Source organism: Pseudophryne corroboree, chromosome 1, assembly GCF_028390025.1.
Source record: "Pseudophryne corroboree isolate aPseCor3 chromosome 1, aPseCor3.hap2, whole genome shotgun sequence".
NCBI lineage: Eukaryota > Metazoa > Chordata > Amphibia > Anura > Myobatrachidae > Pseudophryne > Pseudophryne corroboree.
In genome coordinates, this window is record NC_086444.1 from 498616249 (window position 1) to 498629729 (window position 13481).

The window sequence follows — 13481 nt, forward strand, 5'->3', positions numbered from 1 at the left end:
AAGTATCCATTCGTGATCCATGAGCAAACGAGTAGTCAAGTTAATACTGTGCAGCAGCTGTTCCCTGGACACCGCCTTTATCAGGAGATCGTCCAGGTACGGGATTATATTGACACCCATCATGCGCAATTGTAGCATCATTACTGCCATGACCTTTGTGAATACCCTTGGGGATGCAGTGTAAATTGATTTAAGAGTAGTTTCAATCTTGTGATCAGCTGGGTCTTAAAGAGAAACAGCCCCAGGTACAGGTTAAACAATCTTACGTGACAGCCTGGACACATAGGTATCCACTGTCGGCTGGATTTCCCAGATTTTCCTATCCTCTGTAGGGAAAGGAAATGAATTTAGCACCCGTTTAGGGATAATACATTTCTTGTCAGGATTTATCCATGCTGCCTTAGCCAGGGAATCTAATTCTTTAGAAACCGTGAAGGTTGCAGAAGAGTTTGGTTTCACATAAAAAAAATGACTCCTATGTCTGTTCTTCCTCCTTATCTGGGATATTGAGCACCTCTCTAATAGCATAAATGAGGGCCTCAACTCCTGGGGACAGGGAATTATCCTCGTCCACCTCAGCACCTCTTTCATCAAACTCTGGTAGTTCAGAATCAGAGTCTGATTGCAATAATTGTGGGAGAGTGCGTTTATGAGAGACCAACAGGGGGAGCTGAGAAGCCTGCTAGTGGTCGGCAGCAGCTAACATGAACGTGTCCATAGTTTGTTTAAGGGTCTGTCTTTCTTGTTTAGCCATAGCTAACTCTGAATTAATACTGGTAATCACGCAAAACGAAAAGAACAGCAGACTCTTGTTGGGGAGCACTCAATTCAGACACACTAATTTTAATGATGTCTTGTTAATATCAAGGAGTTCCAAAGTTGCCGGTAGGTGCGAAAATATGGATAAAAATTAAATTAAACAATATATAGCATACTGCTATGATAAACAATCAGCTGGATTATTTGAATATAATACCAAAGTGTATTCACTGTCGTGGTATCCTTTATATTGAAAGTTGTATGACCATCATTTGCTCTGCATAAAAACTTTAGAAAAAGGTTATTGCAGGGAGTTAAATCATAGGTCATATGCCCAGGCGGAAATTTCAAATTTCTCTTATAGCGTTTCCTGTTAATGAGACTTGGGTATAGCATGCAACAATGAATTGCAGTACCAGGGTGTTCCAAGGTGGTCTCCCATCCAAGTACTAACCCGGCCCTCCACTGCTTGGCTTCCAAGTTCAGATGAGATGGTCATCTCCAGTGGGGTATGTCCGCAGATTGTTGCGCTTACCCTCTTGTCTCGTATAGTCAGTAGATGCTTTTTTAAGCAGGTAAGTGTGTGTTCATAAATCAACAGAAATAATAGAAATACTGTAATGCATTTGGATATTCAATATTACAATGAAGATGTTACTAATACTCTGCTATAAGGACACACTTTTAAGAGAAAAACAAAGCAAAGTGTCTTCATAAATAGGTTGATGTTCATAAATCACAGCATAAAGGAGGTAATAATATACATCTTCTTTAAAGTTGTGAAGAAACACAAAGATAAATCAATATAAATGATTGTGGATACCACACAAATACTATGTATCATATATAAACATCCTTTCAATTGGAACCATGAATCGTACAACACGTGAACAGTAAGTCAAATCAATTGTTACGCATATATTCCTTAAATTGGAAATTGTAGTGATTAAATCAATATTGGCAATAAGCAAGTAAACAAAAGTCATGTGCTGAAGAAAATGAATCATAGAAGGTGCCAGTAATATATTCCTCAAATGGAAATGCAGTCATTCAGCCAGTACTGGTACAGTAGCATGCAAAAAAAAGAGTGTCATACGAAATAAATGCACATAAGAGGCTTGTATCAAAAGTCCCTGTGTGTGCTATTGGCATCGCACTTCTGCTTTTCTCCCATCTTGCCAGCTGGTATAGGATGGAGAGTGAAAGAGTGAGAGCCGACACAGCAGGTTGAAATAAGGGCAAAGTAGAGCTGTCAAGTATGTGATGATCAGCATGAATGGCCCTGTTACAGCCGTATTGCAAGGCTCATACGGCGTAAATCATACAACATACGGCATACTCTGAAAGTATAGTTACTGATACTGTGAATATTAAAAGGACTCCTTGGCTTATAGGATACAGTGTCTCTGATACAGTTTTGTTAACAGACTCACTATTCACATATCGAATTTGTGATTTAAGAAAAAAACTTTTTATTTATATAATAAGTGCTGCACTATCACAATGGTAGTGTGTTTAGCACAAGTGTATATTGTGAGTGGGCTGTATACGATACCAGATCTGGATCCTGCTGTTTTGTGCTCCGTTACTGTGCTTCTGCACCTTCCTAGAGAGAAACTCCAGTGGTGCGGCACTTGATGTTGTCACTGCACCTTCAGTTCCACCCAAGGAGGAAGTCCAGCAGTGCGGTAACCGAGTCCTGGCTGTGCCGCTGCGTCTAACTGGAGAGAAGCTCCGGTGATGCGGTGGTAGTGGCAGTGCAGTGAGCCCCGGCGTGCGATCTTCCGGGACCAGCGGCTGACTCCGGTCACGTGTGCGCACCACTGGCCATTTGAACTTAATACTGGTAATCACTAATCATAGTTTTAAATGATTCCATCCACTCAGGTTCCTGCACATGACTACCCTGTAAAGGTAGTGAGCATTGGGTACACACTAGGGACCCCTATGAGGAAGGTGTAAACCTAGCCTTGCATAAAGTATACACAGACTTATTTGCAGACATGGAAAGAAAAAGATATGACTGATTGCGCTATATTACCAGGTGTGTATATGAATAAAGACACATTTAAAATTACCTCTCTGGTTTTTATTTTAATTCAAAATATCACAGATGTAAATATATAAAAACACAATATGCATGCATATTCACTATGAGCTCACTTAAAAACTATAACACTAATTCTATGTTTAAGCGTCCAGTGCACAGATCTGTTTTTTGGGGGCAGTTTTATTTCTCCCACTGATCTATATAAATAGCTCGTATTCCCACAACAATAGGTGATGTTTTTCCCAATATATTGGGACTCAGTCCTCTAAATAGAGACACAGTTCCTGTTTGTGTACTGGCCACAGTCTATGAACTGTCAATTTTAAGACAGATGAATGCCGCTTACCGCCGCAGCCGTGAGCACGGACATGCTGGGGAGATCCTCGCTGTGCACAGCGGCGTGTCTAGTTCTCCCTTCTCCCGTCTCCCTTTAGCGGTGGTAGCGGTGCTGGATGATCTCTACCCCTCAACGTGCTGAAGCCGCTTGTATGCGGACACATGCAGGGCAGACTCCCCACCTAGCTGACCGCGTCTCCTCTGATTGCGGCTCAGCTGAAGCGGCAGGTGTATGGAGACTCGTTGGTTGTCCTTAGCTCCCAGTCCGGCGGGGCAGATCCAAATGTGGGGTGTCACTTATCAGGGTGAACAGCAGATCATCTAACGCGTTTCGCACACAGGTGCTTTTTCAAAGAGTAATGTGCTTTCTATTCCAATGCCTTTATATACCTGACCATCTTGATTGATTATTTTCCTATTGGTCCAGGTCAAACCACAGGTGTATTATATCATTAGCATTCTGCTTTATACTGCTCTGTTTAACCTGATTCATACAACTGGAACACTTATTATTAATATCAACTATATTAAAAATACCTACATATAATATAATGCCACAGACGTTTATCAAGGAGAGATGCAATTAGTTTCACATCTAATTAATTATAAACAAAAACTCAAAATGAGATGAGAATACAAAACAATATATATATATGTATCATAATTCTGGCTCATCTGGGACTTGAACTCTAAGCCTCATTCATAGTAAACCAATGCTCTAACCACTAGCCTAATGGATACTCACAGTTTCTTTTAGAATATTTCTCAATATATGTTAACTTAATTCACCTTATATTGCATTCGTTATGAGACATTTCATATAGCTTAAAACGTTCTTAATTTAATATACAGACATTTTATAATAGACATCCTATAGTATATTCAAACCAGGCTTATTGCCTCTTGCAGACGAATGGTTATAGATCCTTGTCCATAATAAAAATGCTTATTAAAAAATCACTATATGTAAACTAAACAGTTCATATATATCCATAATATGTATTTGACTAGTTTGGTTTTATTATGTATTCATTTTTACCCACAATAGCCAAAAAACGTTTCTTCATTTAGTGTATACAACAACACATAATATATTCTAACCAGACTCATTGTCCATCGAGAAAGTATTGATCATGTATCCTCATAGATATAGGAAGTATTTTTCTGAAAATCCAATGGATACAGCGGGACCAGTTTTTATACATAAATATATTAAACACATAAATCCACCTCACTCATGGGTTGAACTTCAGACTGCGTCCACTCTAAACTCCTATCTTAACCGCTTTATTACAGTGTCTCGTGATTTTGATGTGGCTTTTTCTTTAATCTATATCTTCTGTGATTTTTCCCTTTCAGTTTTTCTCTTTCTATAGAGTCAAATTCACTACTCTCAGATGACTACCTAGTTTGAACTTCACATTTTGGTACATTTTGATGATCTTAAAACATACCTACATGTATTCCGTATCCACCACCCACGGGGCACACATAGTCATCTATTTCTAACTAATACTAGGGTCCAAAAATGTGGGCCCCCAAGTTTTTTTTTTTTTTATGTATCAAATGGGCATATTTATATAATCGCCCTGCCCTTACATGGAAACCCAATTTGTCACCTCATACTTAGAGCTATTTTACTAAGCCACCCTATTTCTTTCCACCGAGGTTGTACCATCAAACGGTGATCTGGCTTTCTATCCCCCTCGCTAGGGATTTTTATTTTTGCATCTACATGAAGGATACGAAGTCAATATTCTCATTTAATCCATATGGGTGGATGGTTTTTAGTTTAAAAATCCAGAGTGCTTCTTTAGAATGCAATGTTCTAAATCTATCTCCCCCTCTTTTTGTGTTTTTAATATGTTGTACCCCTATTACTGTAAGGCCCTCAAAAAGTCCTCCATGTTCTTCCGCAATGTGTCTAGACACACTGTGGAATGGGTACTTCTTCATAACATTTAGTTGATGTTCTCGGAATAGGTTTTAAGTGCTCTAGTGGTTCTCCCCAGCGCGTCCGTGCTCACGGCTGCGGCGGTAAGCGGCATTCGTCTGTCTTAAAATTGACAGTTCATAGACTGTGGCCAGTACACAAACAGGAACTGTGTCTCTATTTAGAGGACTGAGGGCGGGATGTATTAACATACATCGCCGCCCCTCGCCGGTTACCGCAGCGATGTTGATCGCATATGTACTAACATATGCGATCAACATCGCGATGCGGTGACGGAGGCCCCCCGCGATACCTGTTAGGTGGTCTGCGGGGGGTCTCCGTCACCTCCCCGGGGTCCCCACACTGGCTAGATGCCGGGAAGCAGCAGCAGGCTCCTCCTCCCCCCTGCAGCCGGAAGGACGTCCGGCTGCGTTGCTAGGGGGAGGAGGACACTACCTTCCGGGTCCAGGGCAGCCTGGAGGAAGGTAAGCCAGGGGGAAGGGGGGTCGGCGTCTGCGGCGGGGGTCGACGGTGTCGGCGGGTTGCGGCGGTCGGCGAAAAGAAGCCCATAGGCTTCTATAGGGTTTCGCCTTCCAGAGATGGCGAAACCCTGGAAGCCGAAAACGCTGCGGTAGGGTCTTAGTAAATATGAAAATGCGGTAAAACCCCCGTTTTCGGGGGTTTTACCGCATTTTTGCTTTAGTACATCCCGCCCTGAGTCCCAATATATTGGGAAAAACATCACCTATTGTTGTGGGAATACGAGCTATTTATATATATCAGTGGGAGAAATAAAACTGCCCCCAAACAACAGATCTGTGCACTGGACGCTTAAACATAGAATTAGTGTTATAGTTTTTAAGTGAGCTCATAGTGAATATGCATGCATATTGAGTTTTTATATATTTACATCTGTGATATTTTGAATTAAAATAAAAACCAGAGAGGTAATTTTAAATGTGTCTTTATTCATATACGCACCTGGTAATATAGCGCAATCAGTCATTTCTTTTTCTTTCCTACTTCTTTGGTTCTTGAGGAAGGAGAGCAAGTGAGCCCCCCTACCTCATAATCAATTTTAGCTGTACGAACACAGGTACAGCTGGACGGAGGTTGCAGCTTAAATTATGTTAAAGAATTAAGAATATTTATTATTATAAATTGATTAGCGCCTGGATTAGTGTTGTTTTTTTCTTATTTGCAGACATGCTTGAGCAGAAAACACACAGATTAGTATGAAACACAGTGCAGTATAAGTGAGATATGCACACTAACCCAGACTACCCAGAATGGAGTGACACAGAGAGGGTTCAGGGACCAGCACACAACACCACAGACTGAGCAGCACCCCGCTGGGTGTCTCTTATGTGTAAATTTCAACACAGGGGTATAACCGCTGACTATGTGCTCCCCCCTGGTACCAGTTACAATGGTGATTCAGTGGGTCCTGTGGAGGAGCAGTCTCCGCATGCAGCTTAGTCACATCAGCAGCAGCAGGAAATGGTGCCATTAGCCTCTGGTCCCGCTCTCTGGGAAGCACCGCCCCCATGATGGCGCGCGGTCCCTACAGTTTATTTATACTGGCTACTCCGTTTTAGTTTTATGTAAAAAGAGAGTGCGCAGCCCCCTTTTACCATGATGCCAGTGTGGGTACTCAGTGGGCACCGTGGCTCGTAGCCAGGTGATCACTGTCCCTTCATGCCGCCATTTTCACCGGGGACCCACTAACTGATGACCCCGATGTATCACACAACGCACCACGTCTCTTCCGCATCTGTTAGGGGTGGCGGCATGCTGCCGGCGTGGGCTCACACCCGAGGGGTATGCAAAACATCACCTCAGGAGCTCAGTGTCCTGTCAGCGGGGATACGAACCATTGATTCTGAGGAAGTTGGTTCGGTCCCCCCTCCCCTCCTAAGACCCATGACGCAGGCAGACTGGTTGCCAACCAGTGCTGCCTGAAAACAACAAACTAAAATACATTTCTGGAGAACACTCTCTGGAGAGCAACAGAATGCACGCGGCTCCTTGGGCACATTTTCTAAACTGAGTCTGCTAGGAGGGGCATAGAGGGGAGGAGCTAGCATACACTATTGATTTCTTAAAGTGCCAGGCTCCAGTGGACCCGATCTATACCCCATGGTAATCTACTATTCCCCAGTTTCCACTAGGATGTTAGAGAAAAAAGGGAAAATAAGAATTTACTCACCGGTAATTCTATTTCTCGTAGTCCGTAGTGGATGCTGGGGACTACGTCAGGACCATGGGGATTAGCGGCTCCGCAGGAGACAGGGCACAAAATTTAAAAGTTTGACCACTAGGTGGTGTGTACTGGCTCCTCCCCCTATGACCCTCCTCCAAGCCTCAGTTAGGATACTGTGCCCGGACGAGCGTACACAATAAGGAAGGATTTTGAATCCCGGGTAAGACTCATACCAGCCACACCAATCACACCGTACAACTTGTGATCTGAACCCAGTTAACAGTATGATAACGTAGGAGCCTCTGAAAAGATGGCTCACAACAATAAACAACCCGATTTTTTTGTAACAATAACTATGTACAAGTATTGCAGACAATCCGCACTTGGGATGGGCGCCCAGCATCCACTACGGACTACGAGAAATAGAATTACCGGTGAGTAAATTCTTATTTTCTCTGACGTCCTAGTGGATGCTGGGGACTCCGTCAGGACCATGGGGATTATACCAAAGCTCCCAAATGGGCGGCAGAGTGCGGATGACTCTGCAGCACCGAATGAGAGAACTCCAGGTCCCCCTTAGCCAGGGTATCAAATTTGTAGAATTTTACAAACGTGTTCTCCCCTGACCACGTAGCTGCTCGGCAGAGTTGTAATGCCGAGACCCCTCGGGCAGCCGCCCAAGATGAGCCCACCTTCCTTGTGGAGTGGGCATTGACAGATTTAGGCTGTGGCAGGCCTGCCACAGAATGTGCCAGTTGAATTGTGCTACAAATCCAACGAGCAATCGTCTGCTTAGAAGCAGGAGCACCCAGCTTGTTGGGTGCATACAGTATAAACAGCGAGTCAGATTTTCTGACTCCAGCCGTCCTTGAAATATATATTTTCAATGCTCTGACAACGTCCAGCAACTTGGAATCCTCCAAATCGCTAGTAGCCGCAGGCACCACAATAGGCTGGTTCAGGTGAAACGCTGATACCACCTTAGGCAGAAAATGAGGACGCGTCCTCAATTCTGCCCTGTCCGAATGGAAAATCAGATATGGGCTTTTATACGATAAAGCCGCCAATTCCGACACTCTCCTGGCTGAAGCCAGGGCCAGTAGCATGGTTACTTTCCATGTAAGATATTTCAAATCTACCGATTTGAGTGGCTCAAACCAATGGGATTTGAGAAAATCCAAAACTACATTGAGATCCCACGGTGCCACTGGGGGCACAACCGGGGGCTGTATATGTAGTACTCCTTTTACAAAAGTCTGGACTTCAGGAACTGAAGCCAATTCTTTCTGGAAGAAAATCGACAGGGCCGAAATTTGAACCTTAATGGACCCTAATTTGAGGCCCATAGATAATCCTGTTTGCAGGAAATGTAGGAATCGACCCAGTTGAAATTCCTCTGTCGGGGCCTTCCTGGCCTCACACCATGCAACATATTTTCTCCAAATGCGGTGATAATGTTGTGCAGTCACCTCCTTCCTGGCTTTGACCAGGGTAGGTATGACCTCTTCCGGAATGCCTTTTTCCCTTAGGATCCGGCGTTCAACCGCCATGCCGTCAAACGCAGCCGCGGTAAGTCTTGGAATAGACACGGTCTCTGCTGAAGCAGATCCCTTCTTAGAGGTAGAGGCCACGGATCTTCCGTGAGCATCTCCTGAAGTTCCGAGTACCAAGTCCTTCTTGGCCAGTCCGGAGCCACTAGTATCGTTCTTACTCCCCTTTGCCGTATAATTCTCAGTACCTTGGGTATGAGAGGCAGAAGAGGGAACACATACACTGACTGGTACACCCATGGTGTTACCAGAGCGTCCACAGCTATTGCCTGAGGGTCTCTTGACCTGGCGCAATACCTGTCCAGTTTTTTGTTGAGGCGGGACGCCATCATGTCCACCATTGGTCTTTCCCAATGGACTACAATCATGTGGTGAACACTGCTGACAGTGCTATCACATGATTTTCCGCCCAGCGAAGAATCCTTGCAGCTTCTGCCATTGCGCTCCTGCTTCTTGTGCCGCCCTGTCTGTTTACGTGGGCGACTGCCGTGATGTTGTCCGACTGGATCAACACCGGCTGACCCTGAAGCAGAGGTTTTGCCAGGCTTAGAGCATTGTAGATTGCTCTTAGTTCCAGTATATTTATGTGAAGAGACGTTTCCAGGCTTGACCACACGCCCTGGAAGTTTCTTCCTTGTGTGACCGCTCCCCAGCCTCTCAGGCTGGCATCCATGGTCACTAGGACCCAGTTCTGTATGCCGAATCTGCGGCCCTCTAACAGATGAGCACTCTGCAACCACCATAGCAGAGAGACCCTTGTCCTTGTCGACAATTTTATCCGCTGATGCATCTGCAGAGGCGATCCGGACCATTTGTCTAGCAGATCCCACTGAAAAATTCGTGCATGGAATCTGCCGAATGGAATCGCTTCGTAAGAAGCCACTATTTTTCCCAGGACTCTTGTGCATTGATGCACAGACACTGTCCCTGGTTTTAGGAGGTTCCTGATGAGTTCGGATAACTCCCTGGCTTTCTCCTCCGGAAGAAATACCTTTTTCTGAACAGTGTCCAGAATCATCCCTAGGAACAGCAGACGTGTCGTCGGGATCAGTTGGGATTTTGGAAAATTCAGAATCCACCCGTGCTGTTGGAGCACTACTTGAGTTAGTGTTACTCCGACCTCCAGCTGTTCTCTGGATCTTGCCCTTATCAGGAGATCGTCCAAGTAAGGGATAATTAATACGCCTTCTCTTCGAAGAAGGATCATCATTTCGGCCATTACCTTGGTAAAGACCCTGGGTGCCGTGGACAATCCAAACGGCAGCATCTGAAACTGATAATGACAGTTTTGTACCACGAACCTGAGGTACCCTTGGTGTGAAGGGCAAATTGGGACATGAAGGTAAGCATCCTTGATGTCCAAGGACACCATAAAATCCCCTTCTTCCAGATTCGCTATCACTGCTCTGAGTGACTCCATCTTGAACTTGAATTTTTGTATGTACAGGTTCAGAGATTTCAGATTTAGAATAGGTCTTACCGAGCCGTCCGGCTTCGGTACCACAAATAGCGTGGAGTAATACCCCTTTCCCTGTTGTAGAAGGGGTACCTTGATTATCACCTGCTGAGAATACAGCTTGTGAATGGCTTCCAATACCGTCGCCCTGTCTGAGGGAGACGTTGGCAAAGCAGATTTTAGGAACCGGCGAGGGGGAGACTTCTCGAATTCCAACCTGTAACCCTGAGATACTACCTGCAGGATCCAGGGGTCCACCTGCGAGTGAGCCCACTGTGCGCTGAAATTCTTGAGGCGACCCCCCACCGCCCCTGAGTCCGCTTGTAAGGTCCCAGCGTCATGCTGAGGCCTTTGCAGAAGCCGGGGAGGACTTCTGCTCCTGGGAAGGGGCTGCTTGCTGCAGTCTCTTACCCTTTCCTTTGCCTCGGGGCAAATATGAATGTCCTTTTGCTCGCTTGTTCTTATATGAACGAAAGGACTGCGGCTGAAAAGACTGCGTCTTTTTCTGCTGGGAGGGGACTTGAGGTAAAAAGGTGGACTTCCCGGCTGTTGCCGTGGCTACCAAATCCGATAGACCGACCCCAAATAATTCCTCCCCTTTATACGGCAATACTTCCATATGCCGTTTGGAATCCGCATCGCCTGACCACTGTCGTGTCCATAGACTTCTTCTGGCAGATATGGACATCGCACTTACTCTTGATGCCAGAGTGCAGATATCCCTCTGTGCATCTCGCATATAAAGGAATGCATCCTTTAATTGCTCTATAGTCAATAAAATACTGTCCCTATCCAGGGTATCAGTATTTTCAGTCAGGGAATCCGACCAAGCCACCCCAGCACTGCACATCCAGGCTGAGGCGATTGCTGGTCGCAGTATAACACCAGTATGTGTGTATATACTTTTTAGAGTATTTTCCAGCCTCCTATCAGCTGGATCCTTGAGGGCGGCCGTATCAGGAGACGGTAACGCCACTTGTTTGGATAAACGTGTGAGCGCCTTGTCCACCCTAGGGGGTGTTTCCCAGCGCGCCCTAACCTCTGGCGGGAAAGGGTATAACGCCAATAACTTCTTTGAAATTAGCAGTTTTTTATCAGGGGTAACCCACGCTTCATCACACACGTCATTCAATTCCTCTGATTCAGGAAAAACTACAGGTAGTTTTTTCAGACCCCACATAATACCCCTTTTTGTGGTACTTGCAGTATCAGAGATATGCAAAGCCTCCTTCATTGCCGTGATCATATAACGTGTGGCCCTACTGGAAAATACGTTCGTTTCTTCACCGTCGACACTAGATTCGGTGTCCGTGTCTGGGTCTGTGTCGGCCGACTGAGGCAAAGGGTGTTTTACAGCCCCTGACGGTGTTTGAGACGGCTGTACAGGTACTAACTGGTTTGCCGGTCGTCTCATGTCGTCAACCGACTTTTGCAGCGTGCTGACATTATCACGTAATTCCATAAACAAAGCCATCCATTCCGGTGTCGACTCCCTAGGGGGTGACATCACCATTACCGGCAATTGCTCCGCCTCCACACCAACATCGTCCTCATACATGTCGACACACACGTACCGACACACAGCAGACACACAGGGAATGCTCTGATAGAAGACAGGACCCCACTAGCCCTTTGGGGAGACAGAGGGAGAGTTTGCCCGCACACACCAAAGCGCTATAATTATATAGGAACAACCTTATATAAGTGTTGTTTCCTTATAGCTGCTTAAATATATATAATATCGCCAAAAAATGCCCCCCCTCTCTGTTTTTTACCCTGTTTCTGTAGTGCAGTGCAGGGGAGAGCCTGGGAGCCTTCCTAGCAGCGGAGCTGTGTAGGAAAATGGCGCTGTGTGCTGAGGAGATAGGCCCCGCCCCCTATTCCGGCGGGCTCTTCTCCCGGTTTTTCTGAGACCTGGCAGGGGTGAAATACATCCATATAGCCTCATGGACTATATGTGATGTATTCTTTTTAGCCAGAAAGGTATTAACATTGCTGCCCAGGGCGCCCCCCCCAGCGCCCTGCACCCTCAGTGACCGCCGGTGTGAAGTGTGCCTGAGCGCAATGGCGCACAGCTGCAGTGCTGTGCGCTACCTCATGAAGACTGAAAAGCCTTCAGCCGCCGGTTTCTGGACCTCTTCTTACTTCGGCATCTGCAAGGGGGTCGGCGGCGCGGCTCCGGTGACCCATCCAGGCTGTACCTGTGATCGTCCCTCTGGAGCTAGTGTCCAGTAGCCTAAGAAGCAAATCCATCCTGCACGCAGGTGAGTTCACTTCTTCTTCTCTAGGTCCCTCGTTGCAGTGAGCCTGTTGCCAGCAGGACTCACTGAAAATAATAAAACTATCAAAACTTTTACTCTAAGCAGCTCTTTATGAGAGCCACCTAGATTGCACCCTGCTCGGACGGGCACAAAAACCTAACTGAGGCTTGGAGGAGGGTCATAGGGGGAGGAGCCAGTACACACCACCTAGTGGTCAAACTTTTAAATTTTGTGCCCTGTCTCCTGCGGAGCCGCTAATCCCCATGGTCCTGACGGAGTCCCCAGCATCCACTAGGACGTCAGAGAAAATTATTTATAATTTGGGGATAGGACAAAGGTGACAGGACCAGGAGGGACAGTCGCAGGACAAGGGTGAAAGGGACAGTACGGTGGGTCCAAGACAGACTAAGCCAGAGGGGACAGGAACAGGACATTGGTGACAGAGCCAGGACAGAACAGAGGGGGCAGAAAAGATGGGTGACAGGACCAGGGACAGAGGGGACAGGGAGAGGACAGGCGTGACAGGGCCATGATAGAAGAGAGGGAACAGGAGCAAGACAGCAAGGACAGACCAGAGGGGACAGGAGAGATGGGTGACAGGACCAGGACTGGGGTGACAGGGCCATGACAGAACAGAGGGGACAGGAGATAGGGCTCTAAGGGACAGGACAGAGGTGATAGGACAAATACAGAGATGACAGGAACAATACAGTGGAGAAGAACAGAAATGACAGGCCAAGAAAGAAAACCAAGACAGAAGGTGAAAGGGAAAAGATAGAGGTGACAGTGACAAGACAAAGGTGACGGGGACAAGATAGAGGTGACAGTGACAAGACAAAGGTGACAGGGACAAGACAGGGGTGATGGGGACAGTACAGAGCAGAAGGGACAGGAGAGATGGGTGACAGGGCCAGGACAGAGATGAAAGGGACA

At 46.1% G+C, this 13481-nt stretch overlaps 1 protein-coding gene and 1 pseudogene across 3 annotated transcripts in view; both read right to left on the reverse strand.

Annotated features, from left to right (window-relative positions):
- LOC134895591 (proprotein convertase subtilisin/kexin type 5-like) overlaps positions 1 to 13481 on the reverse strand; it is a 568642-nt gene that overhangs the window by 423247 nt on the left and 131914 nt on the right. The gene's annotated exons all lie outside the window — the stretch shown is intronic.
- LOC134949534 (5S ribosomal RNA) lies at positions 1164 to 1282 on the reverse strand (annotated as a pseudogene).